Raw genomic sequence first — 27,691 nt, forward strand, 5'->3', positions numbered from 1 at the left:
ACCCTGTCTCAAAATAAAATAAAATAAAATAATCTAAGTAAAATAAAATAAAATAAATATAAAGTTGCTATCAACCTTATTTTAACCCTAACATCCTACAATTCAAGACCCAGGGCAGTATTATTCATAGAGTCTGGCAGTAGTGGAAGCTCTGCATGGTTACAGGCTGGATCATGTCTTCTCTCCTGGCCCTGGACTAGCCAGCAACCTCAAAGTGCCAGAGGGCTCCTGCCAAATACATTTCCCCCCTGCCTTGCCAGAATGCCTGCAAATCCTGTCCTAGATTTCTTAGAGACACAAACATTTTAAACTTAGCCCAGGTATTACTATAATTTGAAAATAGTAACATATGAGCTAATTCATGTATTAACAAAGATGATTTTATTTTATCAGTCCCATGCTTTGGAGAGGAGGATCCTGAAGGAACCTAAAAGCAGGCCTTGGGAGGCAAAAGCCAAGGTAGGGTTTAGGTTAAGTCAGAAGTGAAAAAGGATGATTTAACTGGGGAAATGAAGAATAAAGAAGGTAGGCATAGTCTTTTTACCTCCCATAGGCTCAGAGTTTTGCCTTAGTTGGGGCTGGAGAGGCTGAGATCCCAGGCTCATAAATTTGACATAGGGGTTTTCCTGAGTAGACTCAATACTTGGTAATTATAACTTATGGCTCTGGTTATTATTACTTCAGTGATAATTAGATTGAGCTTAATGGAGGGTGAGGTTCAGTAGGATTTTGCAAGGCAGCTACCATCTGCTTTTAAACCCCACCGCAAACCAAGCAGCAAAGCCATCTGAAGCCCCCAATTTGCTGGAAAGGCAGAAGCAAAAATAGAGAACCAGATTCAAATGAACTTCTATAACTATCATCAGGATATCCTCAAGGGCTCTAGCTTTAGAGGTTCATCTGTCCCATTGATGTTGGAAAACATAACCGGAGCCTCTTTCTTGTGTCACGAGAAGATATCAGTCTTTGTTGGGTCCCAGCAACACCTACCTAGGGAGTGTTTACACACACACACAAATCCAGCCAGACTGTTCCCAGTAAGCTCTCCTGTGGGCAGCTGCCCAGGCTTCCCTGCTGCGGTTGTAGCCTCGTCTCTAGGCTTCCTCTCCACCCCCAGCCTGTTTAACCCCAGGCATGGGTGCAGGCCCTTCTGTTAGCCTTCTAAACACAGCTGATACTAGAAGGCACAGTTTAACAATACTTTACCGTATACTTGAAGATACCATTGGGGCCTTATATGACACAAAACGAACTTTAAAACCAGGCACCCCTGCTCCTGGAGTCCACTGGCTGTGCTTCTTTGCAAAAGTGCCCCTCCTTAAATCCAGAATTCTCCACCAGTTGGCCTAAGCCAGATGAAGTGAAAACCAGTTCTCATCCTCTTACAGTCTCTGCAGAGCTTCACTACGCACTCAGTGAAGACCGGCTCAGCATCTGAGTCTGAAGCCTGTGCATGTGGATTACTCCTTGCTTTCAGGACTTCCCTGACCTGAAAGAGTTGAGTAGGCATTTACCTTAGATCTGCTTGACTAAAACAAACTTTTTCCTAGAACAATAGGAGAATCTTCCCAAAGGAAAAAGAAAATCCAGGAAGCACACAAGAATGAAAAGAATGCTTCTGATTCCCCATATGTTGGCTTTAATTTTGTTTTCTCATGTCTGTTGCAGTGGGTACCTGGAATTTGATTTTGTCCTTTTTTACTCACTCACCTTACCACCTTTTCCATCCGAGAACGCCTGATTTGGATAATCAGAGTAAGTCAGTCAAAATGTTCAAATTGGGTATAAGGTCTCTCAGGTAAATATCAGCCCTTACAATCTGAAATGTTGTCAAGTCAAGCTACACTGCGTGTTTGCCATCTCACTTTTCATTACACTTGATTTGTCCTTGCATTTGACCAAGAAGCAGAACAAAGTTTTCACCAACCAACCACATGACAGCATTAACCACCAGAGGATTTTGAACCCAAGCCTGGTGAAAATTCAGAAGCAGGGAAAATCATGTAAGGCAATGAGGCTTCTTAGAGAAACTTCAAAGATCTTGTTAATAGATCAACTTAACTAACTGTAAATAACCTGAATTCAGGACTAAGATTTCCATAAATATAGTGATCAATGTTGATTTTAATTACATGACCTTTAACACTTGTTAGAAGGAAAGCAAAGAATCTCATTTTCATGTATAATTACTTTTCATAGATCTGATATACTTTTTACTTAGCTTGGGGCAATGGGTCATTTTTTAAAGGACTACATTATTAGCTTTGATCTAATTTTCCTGGGCTGCGTTTAAAATGTTTGTGTTTCTAAGAAGTCTAGGACAGGATTTTCAGGCATGAGATGGCTCTGTGCTTTCCATTTTGGTACTTGGATGTGAAATTTTATACCTCTTATTCCCAATAAGCTATCATATATAATAGAGTGGTGCATTGTGAATTTCATGATGTATTCATTGGTCCACTGCATTAAAACATAAAAACTGAATCTGAATTATAGGAGTGGGGTCATATTATAAATTCATAAAAATTATTTTTACCAACCAAATAATGAATATTTAATACAATACTGGCATTGGGGGTAAAATAGAAATTTTAAAAGCCATCGTTGCTTAAAACCTGTAAATGGGGTCATAAGGCTACTAAAAATGAAACAAGACAAATATGTGTTAAATGAATTAAGAATTAGGATAAAGGAGAGATTACTGTGGTCTAACATCAGCAAGAAGACTTCTTAGTGGGAGGTGATACTTAAAAAGTTTGGGGGGACTCCTAGGAAAAGATGGTGGATTAAGCACATTTTTTCTTCTCCTTATCTTTCCTCAGATTCATGTAAAATAATAGTAAAGAATTACACATGAATAAATCATAAACAGCAAAAAGAAGGAGAACTGCATTAGGAAACAAAAAGTATTAATGCATTTAGAAAGATGAAGGTGGAGTGACAGAAAGGATTTGCATGAGGGAGCATGAGGAAAGTATTATGGGCTTAATTATGTTCTCCTTAAAATTTATATGCTGAAGTCCCACCCCCCAATACCTCAGAATGTGACTACATGTGGAGATAGGATCTTTAAAGAGGTAATTAAGTTAAAGTGAGGTCATTAGGGTAGGCCCTAATACGATTTGCTGTCCCTATATGAAGGTGATTAGGACACAAGCACATATGGAGGGAAGACACAGGGAGAAGACAGCCATCTGCAAGCCAAGGAGAGAGGCCTAAGAAGAAACCAATGCTACTGGCACCTTGATCTTGGACTTCTAACCTCCAGAATTGTGAGAAAATAAATTTTTATTATTTAAGCCATCCAATCTGTGGTACTTTGTTATGGCAGCCCTAGCAACTGAGTACAGATGGTACTTACATTCTGGAACTCTTGAGAGCCTCTGGACTAGGGAACACTAGGTACAGTAAAGGGTGTATAGTCTGTTGAGTAAATATCAGCTGATATTTTGGGAAAGTCTCAGTTATTATTGCTTCAAATATTTCTTCTGTTCCTTTCTCTCTTTCTTCTTCCGGTATTTCCATTATGTGCATGTTACATCTTTTGTAATTGTCCCACAGTTCTTGAATAGCCTGTCTTTTTCATTCTTTTTTCTTTTTGCATTTCAGTTTGGATATTTTGTGTTCTGCATTTAGGCCTATGATCCATTTCGAGTTAGTTTTTATAAAAAAATTGTACTAGCTAATGCATTGGTTAGACCTTCCAGCATTATGCAGAGTAAAGAATGGTGAGAATGAACATTCTGGCCTTGTACCTGATCTTAGGAAGAAAGCATTCATTCTTTTATCTTATGAAGTATAACTGTAGCTGTAGGTTTTTGTAAATATCCTTTATCAAGTTGAGGGAACTTTCTTCTATTTGTTTTTTCTCTTTATTTAAAAAAAATAAATTTAGGAACAACTCTACCTTTTCTCTCCAGGAAAGTCCCTTCAATTTCTGTTACTCAGAGAGTTTTTATCAAGAATCTCTGTTGAATTTTTTCATATGCTTTTTCTGTATCAATTGATATGACCATATTTCTTTTCATTAGCACAATATGGTAGGTTATATTGATTGAATTTTAAATATTGAATTAGTCTTGCATCCCTGGAATAAATTCCACTGAGACATGGTGTATAATTCATTTGGTATAATGCTGAATTCTATTTGCTAATATTTTGTGTCTGTGTTCATGAAGGATATTGTCTGGTTTTCTTTCTTTTTTAAATATTCTTTGTCTGTTTTTGGTATCAGGGTAGTACGATATTCAAAAATGAATTAAGAAACCTCTCTTCCTCTGTCTTCTGGAAGAAATTACGTAGAATAGATACTAATTCTTATTTTAAAAATAGGTCAAATTATCCAGTGAAACAATCTGGGCCTACAGATTTATTTTTTTGGAGTTTTAAAATTGTAAGTTAAATTTCCTTAATATTGTAGGCTATTCAGATTATCTATTTCATAATAGAAAATGTATGGTAATTTGTGTCTTTTGAGGCATTGATGTATTTCTTCTGAGTTGTCAAGTTTGTGTGTGTAGAGTTTTTTGCAGTACTCCCTTATCATCCTTTGATGTCGGTAGGGTCTATATGATAGTCTCTGTTTTACTCTGGATATTGGTAATTTGTATCTTTTCTTTTTACTCTGTATAATTTCAGTTCTTTTAAATTTGTTGAGGTTTGTTTTATTTCCCAATTTATGGTCTGTCTTGGTATATGATTTGTGGATTCTTGAAAAATCTGTTGATTCTGTTGTTGTGGGGTGGAATAGTTTATAAATGCTAACCTGTTGGTTGATGGTATTGAGTTTTCCTGTATCGTTGCTGATTTTATGTTTAGTTGTTCTGTCAATTGTTGAGAGGGTATGGGAGCCTCCAGTTATAATTGTGGATTTCTCTATTTGTCTTTTCAGTTGTATCAGTTTTTGTTTCACATATTTTGCAGTTCTATTTTTGGGTGCATACACATTTAGAATTACTATGTCTTTTTAGTTGATTTATCCTATTGTCATTATGTAATGTCCCTACTTGTTTTTGGTAATTTTCTTTGCTCTGAAGTCTACTTTATCTGATATTAATATAGCCATCCTTGCTTTCCTTTGACTAATGTTTGCATGATATGTCTTTTTCCATTCTTTTACTTTCAGTCCTTTTATATAATTATATTTGAAGCAAGTTGGTTATAGACAGCATATAGTTGAGTCATGTTTTGTAACCCAACATGCCATCTCTTTCTTTTAATTTGATTTTAGACCATTTACATTAAACATAATTGTTATGTTAGAATGTGTGTCTACCATTTTATTTTTTGTTTTCTGTTGTTTTCATACTTTTTTGCCTTCCTGTGTGTTACTGTAATATATTTTAGAATTCCACTTTGATTTATCTATATAGTTTTGAAAAAGTATATGTCTTAATTGTTTGGGTGCTGTAGGTATTACATTATATATACATGTCTTATTGCAGTCTACTGTTGTTATCATTTACCAGTTCAAGTATAGAAACCTTGCCTCCCTTTTTGTTCTGTCATCCTCCGCTACTTATAGTTGTCTTAAATATTTCCTGTACATACATTTACAACTACATAGCACAATGCTGTGATTTTTGCTTCAACCTTCAAACATAATTTAGAAAACTCAAGAAGAAAAGAAAAACCTGCTGTATTTGTTCATAGTTTTTGCTTACTGCGGTCTTTCTTCCTAATGTTTCAGGTACCTCTTTTTATTATTTTCTTTCTATTTGGAGAACTTCCTTTACCCATTCTTTTGGGTAGTTTTGCTGGTGAAAAATTATCTTAGTTTTCCTTCAAATGGTAATTTCTTAATATTTATATATTAATAATTCCTAAAAGATATTTTTACTGGACATAGAATTCTTGGTTGGCAGTTGTTTTGTTTTGGTTTGGTTTTTTGAGATGGAGTCTTGCTATATCACCCAAGCTGGAGTGCAGTGGTATGACTTTGGCTCACTGCAACTTCTGCCTCCTAGATTCAAGGGATTCCCCTGCCTCAGCCTCCCGAGTAGTTGGGATTACAGGCATGCACCACCACGCCTGGCTAATTTTTTTCTTGTATTTTAGTAGAGACAGGGTGTCACCATGTTGGCCAGGCTGGTCTTGAACTCCTGCCCTCAAGTGATCCACCCACCTCAGCCTCCCAAAGTGTTGGGATTACAGGCATGAGCCCTACATGGTTTCTGATGAAAAATCTGTGGGCTTTTTTTTTGCTTTTTTCTGTAGATAAGTTGTCATTTTTCTCTGGCTGCTTTCAATATTTTAAAATTTGTATGTAGTTTTCAGAAGCTGGCATGGATTTCTTTCAGTTGATTATGTTTGGAGTTTGCCCAGCTTCTTGAATTAGTAGGTCTTTGTCTCCTGGCAAATTTGGGAAATTTTCAGCCATTACTTCTTTGAGTGCTTTTTCAGTCTTATTGCCTTTGTCCTCTCCTTTTGAAACTTTGATTACATGAATGTTATTTTTTAAATAGTCCCACAGGTCCTTGAGACACTGTTAATTTTATTTCGGTCTATTTTCTCTGTGTTTTTCAGATTCACTAATTTTTATTGTTTTATCTCTCAATTCACGATGTCTTTCCTGTGTTTCCTCCTCTTACTATTGAGCCCATCCACTGAGACTCTTATTTCAGTTATTTTATTTTTGAATTTTAAAATTTTCATTTAGTTCTTTATATCTTCTATTTTCTATATTTTATTTGTTTCAAGAAGGCTTGTAATTGCTTGTTGAAGCATTTTTATTTTGGCTGCTTTATTATTTATTTTTGAAATATTTTTATTAAATATTAAAATATTATTTTATTTTATTTCAATTAAAAAAATTTTTTATTATACTTTAAGTTCTAGGGTACATGTTCACAAAGTGCAGGTTTGTTACATATGTTTACATGTGCCATGTTGGTGTGCTGCACCCATTAATTCGTCATTTACATTAGGTATATCTCCTAATGCTATCCCTTCCCCCTCCCCCAACCCCACAACAAGCCCTGGTGTGTGATGTTCCCCTTCCTGTGTCCAAGTGATTTCATTGTTGAATTCCCACCTGTGAGGGAGAACATGTGGTGTTTGGTTTCCTGTTCTTGTGATAGTTTGCTGAGAATGATGGTTTCCAGCTGCATCCATGCCCCTACAAAGGACATGAACTCATCCTTTCTTATGGCTGCATAGTATTCCATGGTGTATATGTGCCACATTTTCTTAATCCAGTCTGTCACTGATGGACATTTGGGTTGATTCCAAGTCTTTGCTATTGTGAATAGTGCCACAATAAACATACATGTGCATGTGTCTTTATAGCAGCATGATTTATAATCCTTTGGGTATATCCCCAGTAATGGGGTGGCTGTGTCAAATGGTATTTCTAGTTCTAGATTCTTGAGGAATGGCCACACTGTTTTCCACAATGGTTGAACTAGTTTACAGTCCCACCAACAGTGTAAAAGTGTTCCTATTTCTCCACATCCTCTCTAGCACCTGTTGTTTCCTGACTTTTTAATGATTGCCATTCTAACTGGTGTAAGATGGTATCTATTGTGGTTTTGATTTGCATTTCTCTGATGGCGAGTGATGATGAGCATTTTTTCATGTGTCTGTTGGCTGTATGAATGTCTTCTTTTGAGAAGTGTCTGTTCATATCCTTTGCCCACTTTTTGATGGGATTGTTTTTTTCTTGTAAATTTGTTTGAGTTCTTTGTAGGTTCTGGATATTAGCCCTGTGTCAGATGAGTAGATTGCAAAAATTTTCTTCCATTCTGTAGGTTGCCTGTGTTCACTCTGATGGTAGTTCTTTTGCTGTGCAGAAGCTCTTTAGTTTAATTAGATCCCATTTGTCAATTTTGGCTTTTGTTGCCATTGCTTTTGGTGTTTTAGACATGAAGTCCTTGCCCATGCTTATGTCCTGAATGGTATTGCCTAGGTTTTCTTCTAGGGTTTTTATGGTTTTTTGGTCTAACATTTAAGTCTCTAATCTGTCTTGAATTAATTTTCATTTAAGGTGTAAGGAAGGGATCCAGTTTCAGCTTTCTACATATGGCTAGCCAGTTTTCCCAGCACTATTTATTAAATAGGGAATCCTTTCCCCATTTCTTGTTTTTGTCAGGTGTGTCAAAGATCAGATGTTTGTAGATGTGTGGTGTTATTTCTGAGGCCTCTGTTCTGTTCCATTGGTCTATATCTCTGTTGTGGTACCAGTACCATGCTGTTTTGGTTACTGTAGCCTTGTAGTATAGTTTGAAGTCAGGCGGTGTGATGCCTGCAGCTTTGTTCTTTTTGCTTAGTATTGTCTTGGCAATGCGGGCTCTTTTTTGATTCCATATGAACTTTAAAGTAGTTTTTTCCAATTCTGTGAAGAAAGTCATTGGTAGCTTGATGAGGATGAAAGCATTGAATCTATAAATCACTTTGGGCAGTATGGCCATTTTCACGATATTGATTCTTCCTATCCATGAGCATGGAATGTTCTTTCATTTGTTTGTCCTCTTTTATTTGAGCAGTGGTTTGTAGTTCTCCTTGAAGAGGTCCTTCACATCCCTTGTAAATTGGATTCCGAGGTGTTTTATTCTCTTTGTAGCAATTGTGAATGGGAGTTCACTCATGATTTGGGTCTCTGTTAGTCTGTTATTGGTGTATAAGAATGCTTGTGATTTTTGCACATTGATTTTGTATCCTGAGACTTTGCTGAAGTTGCTTATCAGCTTAAGGAGATTTTGGGCTGAGATGATGGGATTTTCTAAATATACAATCGTGTCATCTGCAAACAGGGACAATTTGACTTCCTGTTTTCCTAATTGAATACCCTTTCTTTCTCTCTCCTGCCCAATTGCCCTGTCCAGAACTTCCAACACTATGTTGAATAGGAGTGGTGAGAGAGGGCATCCCTGTCTTGTGCCAGTTTTCAAAGGGAATGCTTCCAGTTTTTGCCCATTCAGTATGATATTGGCTGTGGGTTTGTCATAAATAGCTCTTATTACTTTGAGATATATTCAATACTGAATTTATTGAGAGTTTTTAGCATGAAGGGCTGTTGAATTTTGTCAAAAGCCTTTTCTGCATCTATTGAGATAATCATGTGGTTTTTGTCTTTGGTTCTGTTTATATGCTGAATTATGTTTATTGATTTGTGTATGTTGAACCAGCTTTGCATCCCAGGGATGAAGCCCACTTGATCATGGTGGATAAGCTTTTTGATGTGCTGCTGGATTCGGTTTGCCAGTATTTTATTGAGGATTTTTGCATCGATGTTCATCAAGGATATTGGTCTAAATTTCTCTTTTTTGTGTGTGTGTCTCTGCCAGGCTTTGGTATCAGGATGATGTTGGCCTCATAAAATGAGTTAGGGAGGATTCCCTCTTTTTCTATTGATTGGAATAGTTTCAGAAGGAATGGTACCAGCTCCTCCTTGTACCTCTTAGAATTCGGCTGTGAATCTGTCTGGTCCTGGACTTTTTTTGGTTGGTAGGCTATTAATTATTGCCTCAATTTCAGAGCCTGTTATTGGTCTATTCAGGGATTCAACTTCTTCCTGGTTTAGTCTTGGGAGAGTGTATGTGTCCAGGAATTTATCCATTTCTTCTAGGTTTTCTAGTTTATTTGCATAGAGGTGTTTATAGTATTCTCTGATGGTAGTTTGTATTTCTGTGGGATTGGTGGTGATATCCCCTTTATCATTTTTTTATTGCATCTATTTGATTATTCTCTGTTTTCTTCTTTATTAGTCTTGCTAGCGGTCTATCAATTTTGTTGATCTTTTCAAAAAACCAGCTCCTGGATTCATTTATTTTTTTGAAGGGGTTTTTGGTATCTCTATCTCCTTCAGTTCTGCTCTGATCTTAGTTATTTCTTGCCTTCTGCTCGCTTTTGAATGTGTTTGCTCTTGCTTCTCTAGTTCTTTTAATTGTGATGTTAGGGTGTCAATTTTAGATCTTTCCTGCTTTCTCTTGTGGGCATTTAGTGCTATAAATTACCCTCTACACACTGCTTTAAATGTGTCCCAGATATTCTGTTCTGTTGTATCTTTGTTTTCATTGGTTTCAAAGAACATCTTTATTTCTGCCTTCATTTTGTTATGTACCCAGTAGTCATTCAGGAGCAGGTTGTTCAGTTTCCATGTAGCTGAGCAATTTTGAGTGAGTTTTTTTTTTTTTTTTTTTTTTTTTGAGACGGAGTCTTGCTCTGTCGCCTGGGCTGGAGTGCAGTGGCCAGATCTCAGCTCACTGCAAGCTCCGCCTCCCGGGTTTATGCCATTCTCCTGCCTCAACCTCCCGAGTAACTGGGACTACAGGTGCCCGCCACCTCGCACGGCTAGTTTCTTTTTTGTATTTTTTAGTAGAGACGGGGTTTCACCGTGTTAGCCAGGATGGTCTTAATCTCCTGACCTCGTGATCTGCCCGTCTCGGCCTCCCAAAGTGCTGGGATTACAGGCTTGAGCCACCGCGCCCGGCCGAGTGAGTTTCTTAATCCTGAGTTCTAGTTTGATTGCACTGTGGTCTGAGAGACAGTTTGTTATAATTTCTGTTTTTTAACATTTGCTGAGGAGTGCTTTACTTCCAAATATGTGGTCAATTTTGGAATAAGTGCAATGTGGTGCTAAGAAGAAGAATGTATATTCTGTTGATTTGGGGTGGAGAGTTCTATAGATGTCTATTAGGTCTGCTTGGTGCAGAGCTGAGTTCAATTCCTGGATATCCTTGTTAACTTTCTGTCTCATTGATCTGTCTAATGGTGACAGTGGGGTGTTAAACTCTCCCATTATTATTGTGTGGGAGTCTAAGTCTCTTTGTAAGTCTCTAAGGACTTGCTTTTTGAATCTGGGTGCTCCTGTATTGGGTGCATATATATTTAGGATAGCTCTTCTTGTTGAATTGATCCCTTTACCATTATGTGATGGCCTTCTTTGTCTCTTTTGATCTTTGTTGGTTTAAAGTCTGTTTTATCAGGGACTAGGATTGCAACCCCTGCCTTTTTTTGTTTTCCATTTGCTTGGTAGATCTTCCTCCATCCCTTTATTTTGAGCCTATGTGTGTCTCTGCATATGAGATGGGTCTCCTGAATGCAGCACATTGATGGGTCTTGACTCTTTATCCAATTTGCCAGTCTGTGTCTTTTAATTGGAGCATTTAGCCCATTTACATTTAAGGTTAATATTGTGATGTGTGAATTTGATCCTGTCATTATGATGTCAGCTGGTTATTTTGCTTGGTAGTTGATGCAGTTTGTTCCTAGCCTCGATGTTCTTTACATTTTGGCATGTTTTTGCAGTGGCTGGTACTGGTTGTTCCTTTCCATGTTTAGTGCTTCCTTCAGGAGCTCTTGTAGGGTAGGCCTGGTGGTGACAGAATCTCTCAGCATTTGTTTTTCTGTAAAGGATTTTATTTCTCTTTCACTGAAGAAACTTAGTTTGGCTAGATATGAAATTCTGGGTTGAAAATTGTTTTCTTTAAGAATGTTGAACATTGGCCCCCACTCTCTTCTGGCTTGTAGAGTTTCTGCCAAGAGATCGCTGTTAGTCTGATGGGCTTCCCTTTGTGGGTAACCCAACCTTTCTCTCTGTCTGCCCTTAACATATTTTCCCTCATTTCAACTTTGGTGAATCTGACAATTATGAAGTTGCTGTTTTCAAGGAGTATCTTTGTGGCATTCTCTGTATTTCCTGAATTTGAATGTTGGCCTGCCTTGCTAGGTCGGGAAGTTCTCCTGGATAATATCCTGCAGAGTGTTTTCCAACTTGGTTCCATTCTCTCCGTCACTTTCAGGTACACCAATCAGATGTAGATTTGGTATTTTCACATAGTCCCATATTTCTTAGAGGCTTTGTTTGTTTCTTTTACTCTTTTTTCTCTAAAATTCTCTTCTTGCTTCATTTCATTCATTTGATCTTCAGTCACTGATACCCTGTCTTCCAGTTGATCGAATCAGTTACTGAAGCTTGTGCATTTGTCACATAGTTCTCATGCATGATTTTCAGCTCTATCAGGTCATTTAAGGACTTCTCTACAGTGGTTATTCTAGTTAGCCATTCGTCTAATATTATTTCAAGGTTTTTAGCTTCTTTGTGATGCATTCGAACTTCCTCCTTTAGCTCAGAGAAGTTTGATCATCTGAAGCCTTCTTCTCTCAACTCATCAAAGTCATTCTCTGTCCAGCTTTGTTCCATTGCTGGTGAGGAGCTGCGTTCCTTTGGAGGGGGAGAGGCACTCTGATTTTTAGAATTTTCAGCTTTTCTCTTCTGTTTTTTCCCCGTCTTTGTGGTTTTATCTACCTTTGGTCTTTGGTGATGGTGACATACAGACGGGATTTTGGTGTGGATGTCCTTTCTGTTTGTTAGTTTTCCTTCTAACAGTCAGGACCCTCAGCTGCAGGCCTGTTGGAGTTTGCTCGAGGTCCACTCCAGACCCTGTTTGCCTGAGTATCAGCAGCGGAGGCTGCAGAAGAGTGAATATTGCTGAACAGCAAATTTGCTGCCTGATCATTCCTCTGGAAACTTCGTCTCAGTGAGGTACCCCCCGTGTGAGGTGTCAGGCTACCCCTACTGGGCGGTGCCTCCCAGTTAGGCTACTTGGGGGTCAGGGACCCACTTGAGGAGGCAGTCTGTTCATTCTCAGATCTCAAACATTAATTTTCATACAAGGTGTAAGGAATGGGTCCAGTTTCAGTTTTCTGCATATGACTAGCCAGTTTCCCTGGCACCATTTAGTAAATAGAGAATCCTTTCCCCTTTGCTTGTTTTTGTCAGATTTGCCAAAGATCAGATGGTTGTAGATGTGTGGCATTATTTCTGAGGGCTCTGTTCTGTTCTCTTGGTCTCTATATCTGTTTTGGTACCAGTACCATGCCGTTTTGGTTATAGTAGCCTTGTAGTATAGTTCGAAGTCAGGTAGCATGATGCCTCCAGCTTTGTTCTTTTTGCTTAGGATTGTCTTGGCTATATGGGCTCTTTTTTGGTTCCATATGAAATTTAAAGTAGTTTTTGCTAGTTCTGTTAAGAAAGTCACTGGTAGTTTGATGGGAATAGCATTGAATCTATAAATTACTTTGGGCAGTATGGCCATTTTCATGATATTGATTCTGTCCATGAGCATGGATTTTTTTTTCCATTTGTTTTTGTCCTCTTTTATTTCCTTGAGCAGTGGTTTGTGGTTCTCCTTGAAGAGGTCCTTCACTTCCCTTGTAAGTTGTATTCCTACATATTTTATTCTCTTTGTAGCAATTGTGAATGGGAGTTCGCTCATTATTTGGGTCTCTGCTTGTCTATTATTGGTGTATAGGAATGCTTATGATTTTTGCACATTGATTTTGTATCCTGAGACTTTGCTGAAGTTGTTTATCAGCTTAAAGAGTTTTTTGGGCTGAGATAATGGGGTTTTCTAAATATACAATCATGCTCTCTGCAAACAGAAACAATTTGACTTCTTGTCTTCCTATTTGAATACCCTTTATTTCTTTCTTTTGCCTGACTGCTCTGGCCAGAACTTTCAATACTGTGTTGATTGAATAGGAGTGTTGAGAGAGGGCATCGTTGTCTTGTGCTGATTTTCAAAGGGAATGCTTCCAACTTTTGCCCATTCAGTATGATATTGGCTAAGGGTTTGTCATGAACAGCTCTTATTATTTTGAGATATGTTCCATCAATACCTAGTTTATTGGGTGTTTTTAGCATCAAGGGGTGTTGAATTTTATTGAAGGCCTTTTCTGCATCTATTGAAATAATCATGTGGTTTTTGTAATTGGTTCTGTTTATGTGACTGATTATGTTTATTGATATGCATATGTTGAACCAGCCTTGCATCCCAGGGATGAAGCTGACTTGATCATGGTAGATAAGCTTTTTGATGTGCTGCTGGATTGTTTGCCAGTATTTTATTGAGGATTTTCGCATCGATGTTTATCAGGGATATTGGCCTGAAATTTTCTTTTCTGTTGTGTCTCTGCCAGGTTTTGGAATCAGGATGATACTGGCCTCATAAAATGAGTTAGGGAGGATTCCCTCTTTTTCTATTGTTTGGATTAGTTTCAGAAGGATTGGTACCAGTTCCTCTTTGTACCTCTGGTAGAATTTGGCTGTGAATCCATCTAGTCCTGGAGATTTTTTCGTTGATAGGCTATTAATTACTGCCTCAATTTCAGAACTTGTTATTGGTCTATTCAGGGATTCAACCTCTTCCTGGTTTAGTCTTGGGAGGGTGTAAGTGTCCAGGAATTTATCTATTTCTTCTAGATTTTCTAGTTTATTTGTGTAGAGGTGTTTATAGTATTCTCTGATGGTAGTTTGTATTTCTGTGGGGTTGGTGGTGATATCCCCTTTATCATTTTTTTACTGTGTCTATTTGCTGCTTCTCTCTTTTCTTCTTTATTAGTCTGGCTAGCAGTCTATCTATTTTGTTAATTTTTTTTTAAAGAAAACGGCTCCTGGATTCATTGATTTCTTTTTTGAAGTTTTTTTTTTGTGTGTGTGTCTTCTTCGGTTTTGCTCTGATCTTAGTCATTTCTTCTGTTCTGCTAGATTTTGAATTTGTTTGCTCTTGCTTCTCTAGTTCTTTTAATTGTGATGTTAGAGTGTCAATTTTAGATCTTTTCTGATTTATCATGTGGGCATTTAGTGCTATAAATTTCCCTCTAAACACTGCTTTAGCTGTGTCCCAGAGATTCTGGTATGTTGTCTCTTTGTTCTCATTGGTCTCAAAGAACTTTGTTATTTCTGCCTTAATTTCATTATTTACCTGGTAGTCATTCAGGATCAGGTTGCTCAGTTTCCATGTAGCTGTGCAATTTTGAGTGAGTTGGTTTCTTAATCCTGAGTTCTAATTTGATTGCGCTGTAGTCTGAGACACTGTTTGTTATGATTTCCGTTCTTTTGCATTTCCTGAGGAGTGTTTTACTTCCAATTTTGTGGTCGCTTTTAGAGTAAGTGCTATGTGATGCTGAGAAGAATGTATATTCTATTGATTTGGGGTGGAGAGTTCTGTAGATATCTATTAGGCCCGCTTGGTCCAGAGCTGAGTTCAAATTCTGAATATCCTTGTTAATTTTCTGTCTTATTGATTTAATATCAACAGTGGGGTATTAAAGTCTCCCACTATTATTGAGTGGGAATCTAAGTCTCTTTTTAGGTCTCTAAGAACTTGTTTTACGAATCTGCTGTGCTCCTGTATTGGGTGCATATGTATTTAGGATAGTTAGCTCTTCTTGTTGCATTGATCCCTTTACCATTATATAATGTCCTTCTTTGTCTTTTTTTATCTTTGTTTAAAGTCTGTTTTTATCAGGGATTAGAATGACAACCCCTGCTTTTTTTGCTTTCCATTTGCTTGGTAAATAATCCTCCATCCCTTTGTTTTGAGCCTATGTGTGTCGTTTTGCATGTGACATGGCTTTCCTGAATACAGCACAACAATAGTTCTTGACTCTATCCAGTTTGCCAGTCTGTGTCTTTTAATTGGGGCATTTAGCCCTTTTACATTTAAGTTTAATATTGTTATGTGTGAATTTGATCCTGTCATTATGATGCTAGCTGGTGATGTTGCACATTAGTTGAGGCAGTTTCTTCATAGTTTCGTTGGTCTTTATATTTTGGTGTGTTTTTGCAGTGGCTGGTACTGGTTTTTCCTTTCCATATTTAGTGCTTCCTTCAGGAGCTCTTGCAAGGCAGACCCACTGGTGACAAAATCCCTCAGCATTTGCTTGTCTGTAAAGGCTTTTATTTCTCCTTCACTTATGAAACTTAGTTTGGCTGGATATGAAATTCTGGGTTGAAAATTCTTTAAGAATGTTGAAAATTGGCCCTTATGCTCTTCTGGCTTGCAGGGTTTCTGCTGATAGATCTGTTGTTAGTCTGATGGGCTTCCCTTTGTAGGTAAGCTGACCTTTCTCTCTGGCTGCCCTTAACATTTTTTCCTTCATTTCAACCTTGGTAAATCTGAGAATTATGTGTCTTGGAGTTGCTCTTCTCAAGGTGTTCTCTGTATTTCCTGAATTTGAATGTTGGCCTGTCTTGCTAGGTTCGGGAAGTTCTCCTGGATAATATCCTGAAGTGTGTTTTCCAACTTGGTTTCATTCTCCCCATCACTTTCAGGTACCCCATCAATTGTAGGTTTGATCTTTTCACATAGTCCCATATTTTTTGGAGGCTTCGTTCATTCATTTTCATTCTTTTTTGTCTAAGCTTGTCTGCACGCCTTATTTCGGTAAGTTGATCTTCAGTCTCTGGTATCCTTTTTTCTGCTTGATCGATTTGGCTATTGATACTTGTGTATGCTTCCTGAAGTTCTCATGCTGTGTTTTTCAGCTCCATCAGGTCATTTATATTCTTCTCTAAACTGGTTATTCTAGGTGGCAGTTCCTGTAACCTTTTGTCAAGGTTCTTAGCTTCCTTACATTGGGTTAGAACATGCTCCTTTAGCTTAGAGAAGTTTGTTGTTACCCACCATCTGAAGCCTACTTCTGTTAATTCGTCAAACTTATTATCTGTCCAATTTTGTGCCCTTGCTGGAGAGGAGTTGTGATCATTTGGAGAAGAGGCATTCTAATTTTTGGGATTTTCAGCATTTTTGCACTGGTTTTTCCTCATCTTCGTGGATTTATCTTCCTTCAGTCTTTGAGACTGATAACCTTTGGATGGGATTTCCGTGTGTGGGTCCTTTTGGTTGATGTTGATGTTATTGCTTTCTGTTTGTTAGTTTTTCTTCTAACAGGCCCCTCTTCTGCAGGTCTGCTGCAGTTTGCTGGAGGTCCACTCCAGACCCTGTTTGCCTGGGTATCACCCATGGAGGCTGCAGAAGAGCAAAGATGGCTGCCTGATCCTTCCTCTGGAAGCTTCATCCCAGAGGGGCACCTGATGCCAGCCAGAGCTTTCCTGTATGAGGTTTCTGTCAACCCCTTTTGGGAGGTCTCTCCCAGTCAGGAGGCATGGGGGCCAGGGACCCACTTGAGGAGGCAGTCTGTCCCTTAGCAGAGCTCAAGCACTGTGCTAGGAGAACCCTCCTTGTCAGGATCTGCTGGTCTTTTCAGAGCCGGCAGGCAGGAATGTTTAAGTTTGCTGAAACTGTGCGCACAGCTACCCCTTCCCCCAGGTGCTCTGTCACAGGAAGATGGGAGTTTTATGTATAAGCCCCTGACTGGGACTGCTGCCTTTCTTTCAGAGTTGCCCTGCCTAGTGAAGAGGAATCTAGAGAGGCAGTCTGGCCACAGCCACTTTGTCACGCTGTGTTGAGTTCCACCCAGTCTGAACCTCCACTCCAGGCTTCCTTAGCACTGTTAGGGGAAAACCGTCTACTCAAGCCTCAATAATGGCAGATGCACGCCCCATCACCCCCCAGCCCACCAAGCTCGATCATACCAGGTCGACTTCAGACTGCTGTGCTGGCAGTTAGAATTTCAAGCCAGTGGTTCTTAGCTTGCTGGGCTCTGTGGGATTGGGACCCCACTGAGCAAGACCACTTGGCTCCCTGGCTTCAGCCCCATTTCCAGGTGAGTGAACGTTTCTGTCTTGCTGGGGTTCCAGCCATCTTTGGGGTACCAAAAAAAAAAAAAAAAAAAAAACCCTCCTGCAGCTAGCTCGGTGTCTGTCCAAACAGCTGCCCAGTTTTGTACTTGAAACCCAGGGTCCAGGTGATACAGGCACACGAGGGAGTCTTCTGGTCTGTGAATTGCAAAAACTGTGGGAAAAGTGTAGTATCCAGGCCAAGTAGCACAGTCCCTCATGGCTTCCCTTGGCTGGGAAAGGGAGGCCCCCTGCTCCTTGCACTTCCTGGGTGAGGCAATGCCCCACCTTTCTTCTGCTTGCCCTCCGTGGGCTGCACCCATTGCCTAACCAGTCCCAATCAGATGAACAGGGTACTTTAGTTGGAAATGCAGAAATCACCCTCCTGTGTTGGTCGTGCTGGAAGCTGCAGACTGGAGCTATTCCTATTTGGCCATCTTGCCAGATCCCCTCACAACATTTATTAAAGTCTGCAGGAATGGGAATCTGGTAGAAGAACTGTATGAATAGAGTTTCTTTTCTGAGTTAATGAATTTTTTTTATCTCCAAGAGTCAATAAATGTTTGGTCTGCCTAAGATTTGCACTTCCCAAGCTTTAGGTGGGTTTTCCTCAGTTAACCTCTTCATTTGAATGAACTATGATAGCACCATACGGAAGTGGGGATAATGGCATGGTAAACTCATTCATAGCCTCAGTTTGCCTATACTGTATTTGGTAGACTTCTTTACCCTTTGCCAATATGACTACATGGCATAAAATCCCTTAACTAGGAATTATTTGCTGTGGATTAAACTTTAAATACTGCTTGGAAAGGAAACATAAAATTGATGTTACTGGATATTATTAATAATACCTTCATGATAAATATTTTTTGTGAGTATCTTCTCTCTGTGCTATTTAATATGTCCTTAGAGAGTGAAGGGAGTGTGGCCTTTGGATTTGGGGAGAAGGATGGGAAAGAGTGCTGAATAGATGCCAGAAGTGAGTTAGGTGCTCTGGTGCTTTATGCATTTTATCTTCTCAGCACTATTCTCTTAATTTTACAGATTGGCTCACTGAGACACGTAAAAGTTGAGTAGCTTGACTGACGTCGCACTGCTAATTGTAGTAAAACTGTAATTCAAAAGCCAGATCTGCTTCCAACTTGGAGTGCCAGTGGAGGTGGGAGCATGGTAGGGAAAAAATGGAAAAGATGTAAGACAACTAAAGTTCATTGAGTTCCCAGTCACACTTTTTTTCAGAGACAGGGTCTTGCTTTGTCACCTAGGGTGGAGTGCAGTGGTGCCATTGTAGCTCACTGCATCCTTGAACTTCTGGGTTCAAGCCATCCTGCTGCTTCAGCCTCCAGAGTAACTGGGACAACAGATGTGCACCACAATGCTTGGCTAGTTAAAAACATTTTTTTTTCTTTTTTCTTTTTTTTTGTAGAGCTGGAGTCTTGCTATGTTGCCTAGGTTCACAGTCACACTTTGGCCCTGAGACCTGCCTCTCTGGTCCAGGTGTTGTCTCTTTGACCTTATCGATGTGCTATCTCTCTGTAGCATTTGGAGGGGTAGAAGCATTATCTAAACAGGAAAATAGGCTGATAAAATTCTGGGTAAAATAAGGATGTGCCAGGCAACTATTTAAAATGGCCTGCATGCTTGCTTCCTGTGGTGAATCTGTGGTTTGGAGATCATCAGAAACTCATTTTTACCACATGACGTATCATAAGCACTATGAAGGAGGGTAAAACATGAGCCAGACAAACGGTTAGGTATAGACTGGCTTAAGCATGTCATCCCTTGTCCCTCAGAAGGCTGGTGTGAGTCTTTGCCAAGTTTCCTTCCTGTTCACGCTTGAATCCCTTGGAAGGAGCAAGCATGACTCTTCAGAATTTGTCATCCAGAAATGAGGGCTACAGTCCCCAGGGATATTGCCTTCTATGTGTTATATACATTTTGTCCTTTGGAGTTTGAAAAGGATCATGTACCTGGCCAAGCAAGGAAACTATTGTGCAGATTGTGAGTAGGGACACACACACACACACACACAGAGCAATGGCATGACCATCTTCTTCTCTTTTTTTTTTTTTTTTATCATACTGTATGTTCTAGGGTACATGTGCACAACGTGCAGGTTTGTTACGTATGTATACATGTGCCATGTTGGTGTGCTGCACCCATTAATTCGTCATTTACATTAGGTATATCTCCTAATGCTATCCCTCTCCCCTCCCCCAACCCTACAACAGGCCCTGATGTGTGATGTTCCCCTTCCTGTGTCCAAGTGTTCTCATTGTTCATTTCCCACCTGTGAGTGAGAACATGTGGTGTTTGGTTTTCTGTTCTTGCGATAATTTGCTGAGAATGATGGTTTCCAGCTGCATCTGTGTCCCTACAAAGGACATGAAGTCATCCTTTTTTATGGCTGCATGGTATTCCATGGTGTATATGTGCCACATTTTCTTAATCCAGTCTGTCACTGATGGACATTTGGGTTGATTCCAAGTCTTTGCTATTGTGGATTGTGCCGCAATAAACATACATGTGCATGTGTCTTTACAGCAGCATGATTTATAATCCTTTGGATATATACCCAGTAATGGAGTGGCTGTGTCAAATGGTATTTCTAGTTCTAGATCCTTGAGGAATCGCCACACTGGGCATGACCATCTTCTACTCCTTATACGTAACATAATAAACTTTGACTTGCCGTTCTCAGTTCTGCAGTATCTCTAGGGGGTCTAGCCACCCACTCAGTGTGCAGCAGAGGGAGAAGGAAGGACTCTGCATCTTGGACTTTAGATCAGGTTCTTAGTCCTCTACAGGGCACATCATTCTGTAACTTCTTCCTTCGAGCTGAAAGCTGGGTATTTTTCACTCTTTCATTTCTTCATGCAGCAAACATTTTATTCAGTGACAATTAACATAAACCTTGAACACATCACTAAGTGCTATAGATTCAGAGGTAAAGGAGACAACATTGACTTACAATTACCCTGAAAATAAAACCTCATCTCCAGCATCAGGTGGAATATCCTCCTTGTTTGTTTTGCTCCAGCCACATGAACCTCCTCTCTATTTCTTAAAACATGGCTCAGTCCCTTGCCTGGGATTCTCTTTCCCCAGATTTCACATTACTGTTTCTTTCTTATCTTGCAGGTTTCAGCTCAAATGTTATCTCCTAAGGAAGATCTTCCCTAGTCACTCAGGTTAAAGTTACACCCGCCTTCTCAGCCACACACCTGGACCTAGTCATTCTCTAGCCAGCATGTCTGCTTATTTTATTACAATCTTAGTATTTATCACTACCTGATTTATCTTTTTCATTTATTGGGTTACTTGTTTCTTGTCTGTTTTCCCATCTGCAGAATGTTAGCTTCTTACAAATAGCAGCGTTGTCTGTTTACTGTACTCGTAACACTTAGAATAGCTTACAGTAGTCTATAGTAGTTGCTCAAAATATTTGTTGGATGGATGAATGAATGGCACTTTTCCTGCCTTTGTATTTACAGTCTACAGAAGTGGTATGGCATCAGAGCTTAGACTCAAGAGTCAGATGGCCAGTGGTTTGAGTCAAGCAATGGGGCTAATGACCCAAAGTCTCCAAATTTCAGATTCATAATCTTTAAAAAGGGGTAATTATAGCACCCACTTCACAGGGTTGATGTGAAGACTAAATGAGATAATTCATCTAAATTACTTGGCATTGGGTTTGCAACATAGTCAATGACAATATATGTTGTGTTTTATTACTACTGGAAGTGAATTTAATGAGAATACAATAAAATGTAATAAATGGCATCATAGACTCAGAAGAATCATACCCAAGTTTCCCTTGCCCTGAGTAGCTCTCGTCCACTTACCTATAGCTTGAGAATCAGACTCTTCATTACAGTGAAGACAGCAGCCCTAGAGCAGTGAGCACCTGTGGCTAGGGATGCGATGGTGACTTTAATAATCTGGTGTGGTGGAGAATAATTTTCTCTCTATTTTGAGTCCAGGTCATGTATTTGAAGTAACATCCTAGCCCTTCCATCTGCTGTCAGTTCTGATCTCATACTTTTTTCTGCACATTCTATCTAAATTAAATTTCTACTGGGAAGCCCTCTGGCATTTAGATCCTATTTTCAGAATAGTAGTTAAGACTTAGATCTCCAGAAAAGGAGGCCTCAGGGCTCCTGCTGTGGTCTTGGACCCCCAGGCTCTGCCTGGTCTGCATACTCAGCCAGACATGCATGGCTCTGAGGGTTACTGTTTTTTTTTTTGCCTGTCACTGGGAAATTGTTCAACAAGACACCAATGGTGGCTTAATGCTGAGCACTGGTCCACCTGTAATGATGGGACTGCCCAACAGGCTCTGAAGCCAGAGTCCCAAAGTCAGCATTGAGTTTCTGCCGTTCATGCTTGTCTGGCTCTTTTTTGGATGAGTAGGTAGATGCCCAACAGAGAATGACATGCAAATTAGAGTTGTAAGAGGGAAGAAGTGAACCTGGAAGCTCAGTCATGGACTGTGTTGAAGATATTGGGAAAGACCAGCTGTCAACAGCCCTGGGCCCTGTTGCTATTTTTAGTAACACTCGTTGGTAGGGTTGGGGGTGGAGAACTGAGGGTGCTTTTGTAGAGATCTTTCTTGCAGGGCTGGAGGTACCTGACAGGTGAGGAATTGTGGTGGGACCAAGGGATTGTGACTTGGTTTTCCCTTGGAGCACTCATATTAGGATGTCCACTGCCACCCCTGAGCCTGGCTCCTAGTGTGCAGGGATTAGGCTGTGAAAAATATAGGCCCACGAATGGATATAAACCCTTTCCTTTGGTTCCCCTCAGTCCAGCTTAGACAAGCTGGCAGTTTCAAGAGGACTTCACCAAATTCTAGGGGCAAATGTAAAATATAAATAAAGATATTAGAGGCAGAAAAGTTCAGCTTAAACAATCTAAGTCTCTTGATGTTACCCTGGGTGGCTCTCTCACCGGATTCCCAGGCCTATGCCATTCTGCTGTGTCTTCCTGAGTCCCCCAATCCAGTTCCTACACTGCCTCCATGTGGAGGACAATTTCTGTCTTCCCTGATGCTGAAATCTGGTTTGCTAGATGTCAGCACTGATTTCCCTGACACTTAAGGTTCTTCAAGGTCAGGGCCAAGGAAAAATGCAAATTCTGCCTCTCACCTAGGGCCTTCCCCTCAGTTCTAGATTCTGGTCTGAATATGAGTTTTTCTCCAGCCACCCAAGAAGATGGTGCATTTCAGGTGAGATCCTTTCTCTACTTTGAAAAAGCAGCTTTGCTCTTAACATGTCCAAGGATAAAACAATAGATAAGAATGCCCATAAGAACTACCCACTCACAGTTTTTAGAGGAATTCACTGATAGACGATGCTCCAGTGGAGCAAATGTGAAGCGTGAAAGCTTAGAAAGTTTGGAAACCCTACCGTCTTCTTCACTGTCTTTCTCAGAGTATCTCTTTGTTGGCTTCATACATCATATTCGCACATGTTATGCATTTATTGATTGTCACTAATTATGCCCGTAAGCTTTTATAAGCTTCTTAGCAAGTGAGTATCTTAATCTGCTTGGGCTACTATACAAAAATACCATAAACTGGGTGGCTTATAAACAATAGAAACTTATTTCTGACAGTTCTGGAGCCTGGAAGTCCAGGGTCAAGATGACACCAGATTCAGTGTCTGGTTCATAGACAGCCGTCTTCTCTGTGAGTCCTCACATGGTGGTAGTGGCAAAGGTGCTTATTGGGCACTAATTTCATTCATGTGCCCAAGAGTGCTCCACCCTCATGACCTAATCTCCTCCAAATACCATCACATTACAGATTAGGACGTAACATATGAATTTTGGCGGGACACAAACATTCGGTCTGTAGCAGTGGGCTTTCTGCATTGTATAGCATGTGAGGAGTACCATCTTTCATTACAACAGGTGGAAACTTGTGGCAGTGGGTGTGGGTGAGGGAGGAAGGTATTTCTTCAACTGAAAGTTGAAGGGAGGGCGGAGCAAGATGGCCGAATAGGAACAGCTCCAGTCTCCAACTCCCAGCGCGAGCGACACAGAAGACCGGTGATTTCTGCATTTGCAACTGAGGTACTGGGGTCATCTCACTGGGGAGTGCCGGACAATCAGTGCTGGTCAGCTGCTGCAGCCTGACCAGCGAGAGCTGAAGCAGGGCGAGGCATCGCCTCACTTGGAAGTGCAAGGGGGAAGGGAATCCGTTTTCCTAGCCAGGGGAACTGAGACACACAACACCTGGAAAATCGGGTAACTCCCACCCCAATACGGCGCTTTAAGCAAAGAGGCACACCAGGAGAATATACCCCACACCTGGCCGGGAGGGTCCCACGCCCACGGAGCCTCCCTCACTGCTAACACAGCAGTCTGCGGCGATCTATCGGCAAGGCAGCAGCGAGGCTGGGGGAGGGGCGCCCGCCATTGCTGAGGCTTAAGTAGGTAAACAAAGCCGCTGGGAAGCTCGAATTGGGCGGAGCTCACAGCAGCTCAAGGAAGCCTGCCTGTCTGTGTAGACTCCACCTCTGGGGACAGCGCACAGCTGAAGACCAACAGGGGAAACAGCGGGGGCCGGTGCAGACGCGAACGACTCTGTCTGACAGCTTTGGGGAGAGCTGTGGATCTCCCAACTCAGAGGTTGAGATCTGAGAACGGACAGACTGCCTGCTCAGGTGGGTCCCTGACCCCTGAGTAGCCTAGCTGGGAGAAATCCCCCACTAGGGGCAGTCTGACACCCCACACCTCACAGGGTGGAGTACACCCCTGAGAGGAAACTTCCAAAGGAAGAATAAGACAGGTACACTCGCTGTTCAGCAATAATCTGTCTTCGGCAACCTCTGCTGCTGATACCCAGGCAAACAGGGTCTGCAGTGGACCTCAAGCAATCTCCAACAGACCAACAGACAGTCCTTCTGACTGTCAGAAGGAAAACTATCAAACAGGAAGGACACCTATACCAAAACCCCATCAGTGCGTCACCATCATCAAAGACCAGAGACAGATAAAACCACAAAGATGGGGAAGAAGCAGGGCAGAAAAGCTGGAAATTCAAAAAATAAGAGCGCATCTCCCCCTGCAAAGGAGCGCAGCCCATCGCCAGCAACGGATCAAAGCTGGTCAGAGAATGACTTTGACGAGAGGAGAGAAGAAGGCTTCAGTCCATCAAACTTATCAGAGCTAAAGGAGGAATTACGTACCCAGCGCAAAGAAACTAAAAATCTTGAAAAAAGAGTGGAAGAATTGACAGCTAGACTAATTAATGCAGAGAAGATCATAAACGAAATGACAGAGATGAAAACCATGACACGAGAAATACGTGACAAATGCACAAGCTTCAGTAACCGACTCGATCAACTGGAAGAAAGAGTATCAGCGATTGAAGATCAAATGAATGAAATGAAGCGAGAAGAGAAACCAAAAGAAAAAAGAAGAAAAAGAAATGAACAAAGCCTGCAAGAAGTATGGGATTACGTAAAAAGACCAAATCTACGTCTGATTGGGGTGCCTGAAAGTGAGGGGGAAAATGGAACCAAGTTGGAAAACACTCTTCAGGATATCATCCAGGAGAACTTCCCCAACCTAGTAGGGCAGGCCAACATTCAAATTCAGGAAATACAGAGAACGCCACAAAGATACTCCTCCAGAAGAGCAACTCCAAGACACATAATTGCCAGATTCACCAAAGTTGAAATGAAGGAAAAAATCTTAAGGGCAGCCAGAGAGAAAGGTCGGGTTACCCACAAAGGGAAGCCCATCAGACTAACAGCAGATCTCTCGGCAGAAACTCTACAAGCCAGAAGAGAGTGGGGGCCAATATTCAACGTTCTTAAAGAAAAGAATTTTCAACCCAGAATTTCATATCCAGCCAAACTAAGTTTCATAAGTGAAGGAGAAATAAAATCCTTTACAGATAAGCAAATGCTTAGAGATTTTGTCACCACCAGGCCTGCCTTACAAGAGACCCTGAAGGAAGCCCTAAACATGGAAAGGAACAACCGGTACCAGCCATTGCAAAAACATGCCAAAATGTAAAGACCATCGAGGCTAGGAAGAAACTGCATCAACTAACGAGCAAAATAACCAGTTAATATCATAATGGCAGGATCAAGTTCACACATAACAATATTAACCTTAAATGTTAATGGACTAAATGCTCCAATTAAAAGACACAGACTGGCAAACTGGATAAAGAGTCAAGACCCATCAGTCTGCTGTATTCAGGAGACCCATCTCACATGCAGAGACATACATAGGCTCAAAATAAAGGGATGGAGGAAGATCTACCAAGCAAATGGAGAACAAAAAAAAGCAGGGGTTGCAATCCTTGTCTCTGATAAAACAGACTTTAAACCATCAAAGATCAAAAGAGACAAAGAAGGCCATTACATAATGGTAAAGGGATCAATTCAACAGGAAGAGCTAACTATCCTAAATATATATGCACCCAATACAGGAGCACCCAGATTCATAAAGCAAGTCCTTAGAGACTTACAAAGAGACTTAGACTCCCATACAATAATAATGGGAGACTTCAACACTCCGCTGTCAACATTAGACAGATCAACGAGACAGAAAGTTAACAAGGATATCCAGGAATTGAACTCATCTCTGCAGCAAGCAGACCTAATAGACATCTATAGAACTCTCCACCCCAAATCAACAGAATATACATTCTTCTCAGCACCACATCGCACTTATTCCAAAATTGACCACATAATTGGAAGTAAAGCACTCCTCAGCAAATGTAAAAGAACAGAAATTATAACAAACTGTCTCTCAGACCACAGTGCAATCAAACTAGAACTCAGGACTAAGAAACTCAATCAAAACCGCTCAACTACATGGAAACTGAACAGCCTGCTCCTGAATGACTACTGGGTACATAACGAAATGAAAGCGGAAATAAAGATGTTCTTTGAAACCAATGAGAACAAAGATACAACATACCAGAATCTCTGGGACACATTTAAAGCAGTGTGTAGAGGGAAATTTATAGCACTAAATGCCCACAAGAGAAAGCAGGAAAGATCTAAAATTGACACTCTAACATCACAATTAAAAGAACTAGAGAGGCAAGAGCAAACACATTCAAAAGCTAGCAGAAGGCAAGAAATAACTAAGATCAGAGCCGAACTGAAGGAGATAGAGACACAAAAAACCCTCCAAAAAATCAATGAATCCAGGAGTTGGTTTTTTGAAAAGATCAACAAAACTGACAGACCGCTAGCAAGGCTAATAAAGAAGAAAAGAGAGAGGAATCAAATAGATGCAATAAAAAATGATAAAGGGGATATCACCACTGACCCCACAGAAATACAAACTACCATCAGAGAATACTATAAACGCCTCTACGCAAATCAACTAGAAAATCTAGAAGAAATGGATAATTTCCTGGACACTTACACTCTCCCAAGGCTGAACCAGGAAGAAGTTGAATCCCTGAATAGACCAATAGCAGGCTCTGAAATGGAGGCAACAATTAATAGCCTACCCACCAAAAAAAGTCCAGGACCAGATGGATTCACAGCTGAATTCTACCAGAGGTACAAGGAGGAGCTGGTACCATTCCTTCTGAAACTATTCCAATCAATAGAAAAAGAGGGAATCCTCCCTAACTCATTTTATGAAGCCAACATCATCCTGATACCAAAGCCTGGCAGAGACACAACAAAAAAAGAGAATTTTAGACCAATATCCCTGATGAACATTGATGCAAAAATTCTCAATAAAATACTGGCAAACCGGATTCAGCAGCACATCAAAAAGCTTATCCACCATGATCAAGTGGGCTTCATCCCTGGGATGCAAGGCTGGTTCAACATTTGCAAATCAATAAACGTAATCCAGCATATAAACAGAACCAAAGACAAGAACCACATGATTGTCTCAATAGATGCAGAAAAGGCTTTTGACAAAATTCAACAGCCCTTCATGCTAAAAACGCTCAATAAATTCGGTATTGATGGAAGGTACCTCAAAATAATAAGAGCTATTTATGACAAACCCACAGCTAATATCATACTGAATGGGCAAAAACTGGAAAAATTCCCTTTGAAAACTGGCACAAGACAGGGATGCCCTCTCTCACCACTCCTATTCAACATAGTGTTGGAAGTTCTGGCTAGGGCAATCAGGCAAGAGAAAGAAATCAAGGGTATCCAGTTAGGAAAAGAAGAAGTCAAATTGTCCCTGTTTGCAGATGACATGATTGTATATTTAGAAAACCCC

This window comes from Rhinopithecus roxellana, chromosome 10, assembly GCF_007565055.1.
Source record: "Rhinopithecus roxellana isolate Shanxi Qingling chromosome 10, ASM756505v1, whole genome shotgun sequence".
Lineage (NCBI taxonomy): Eukaryota > Metazoa > Chordata > Mammalia > Primates > Cercopithecidae > Rhinopithecus > Rhinopithecus roxellana.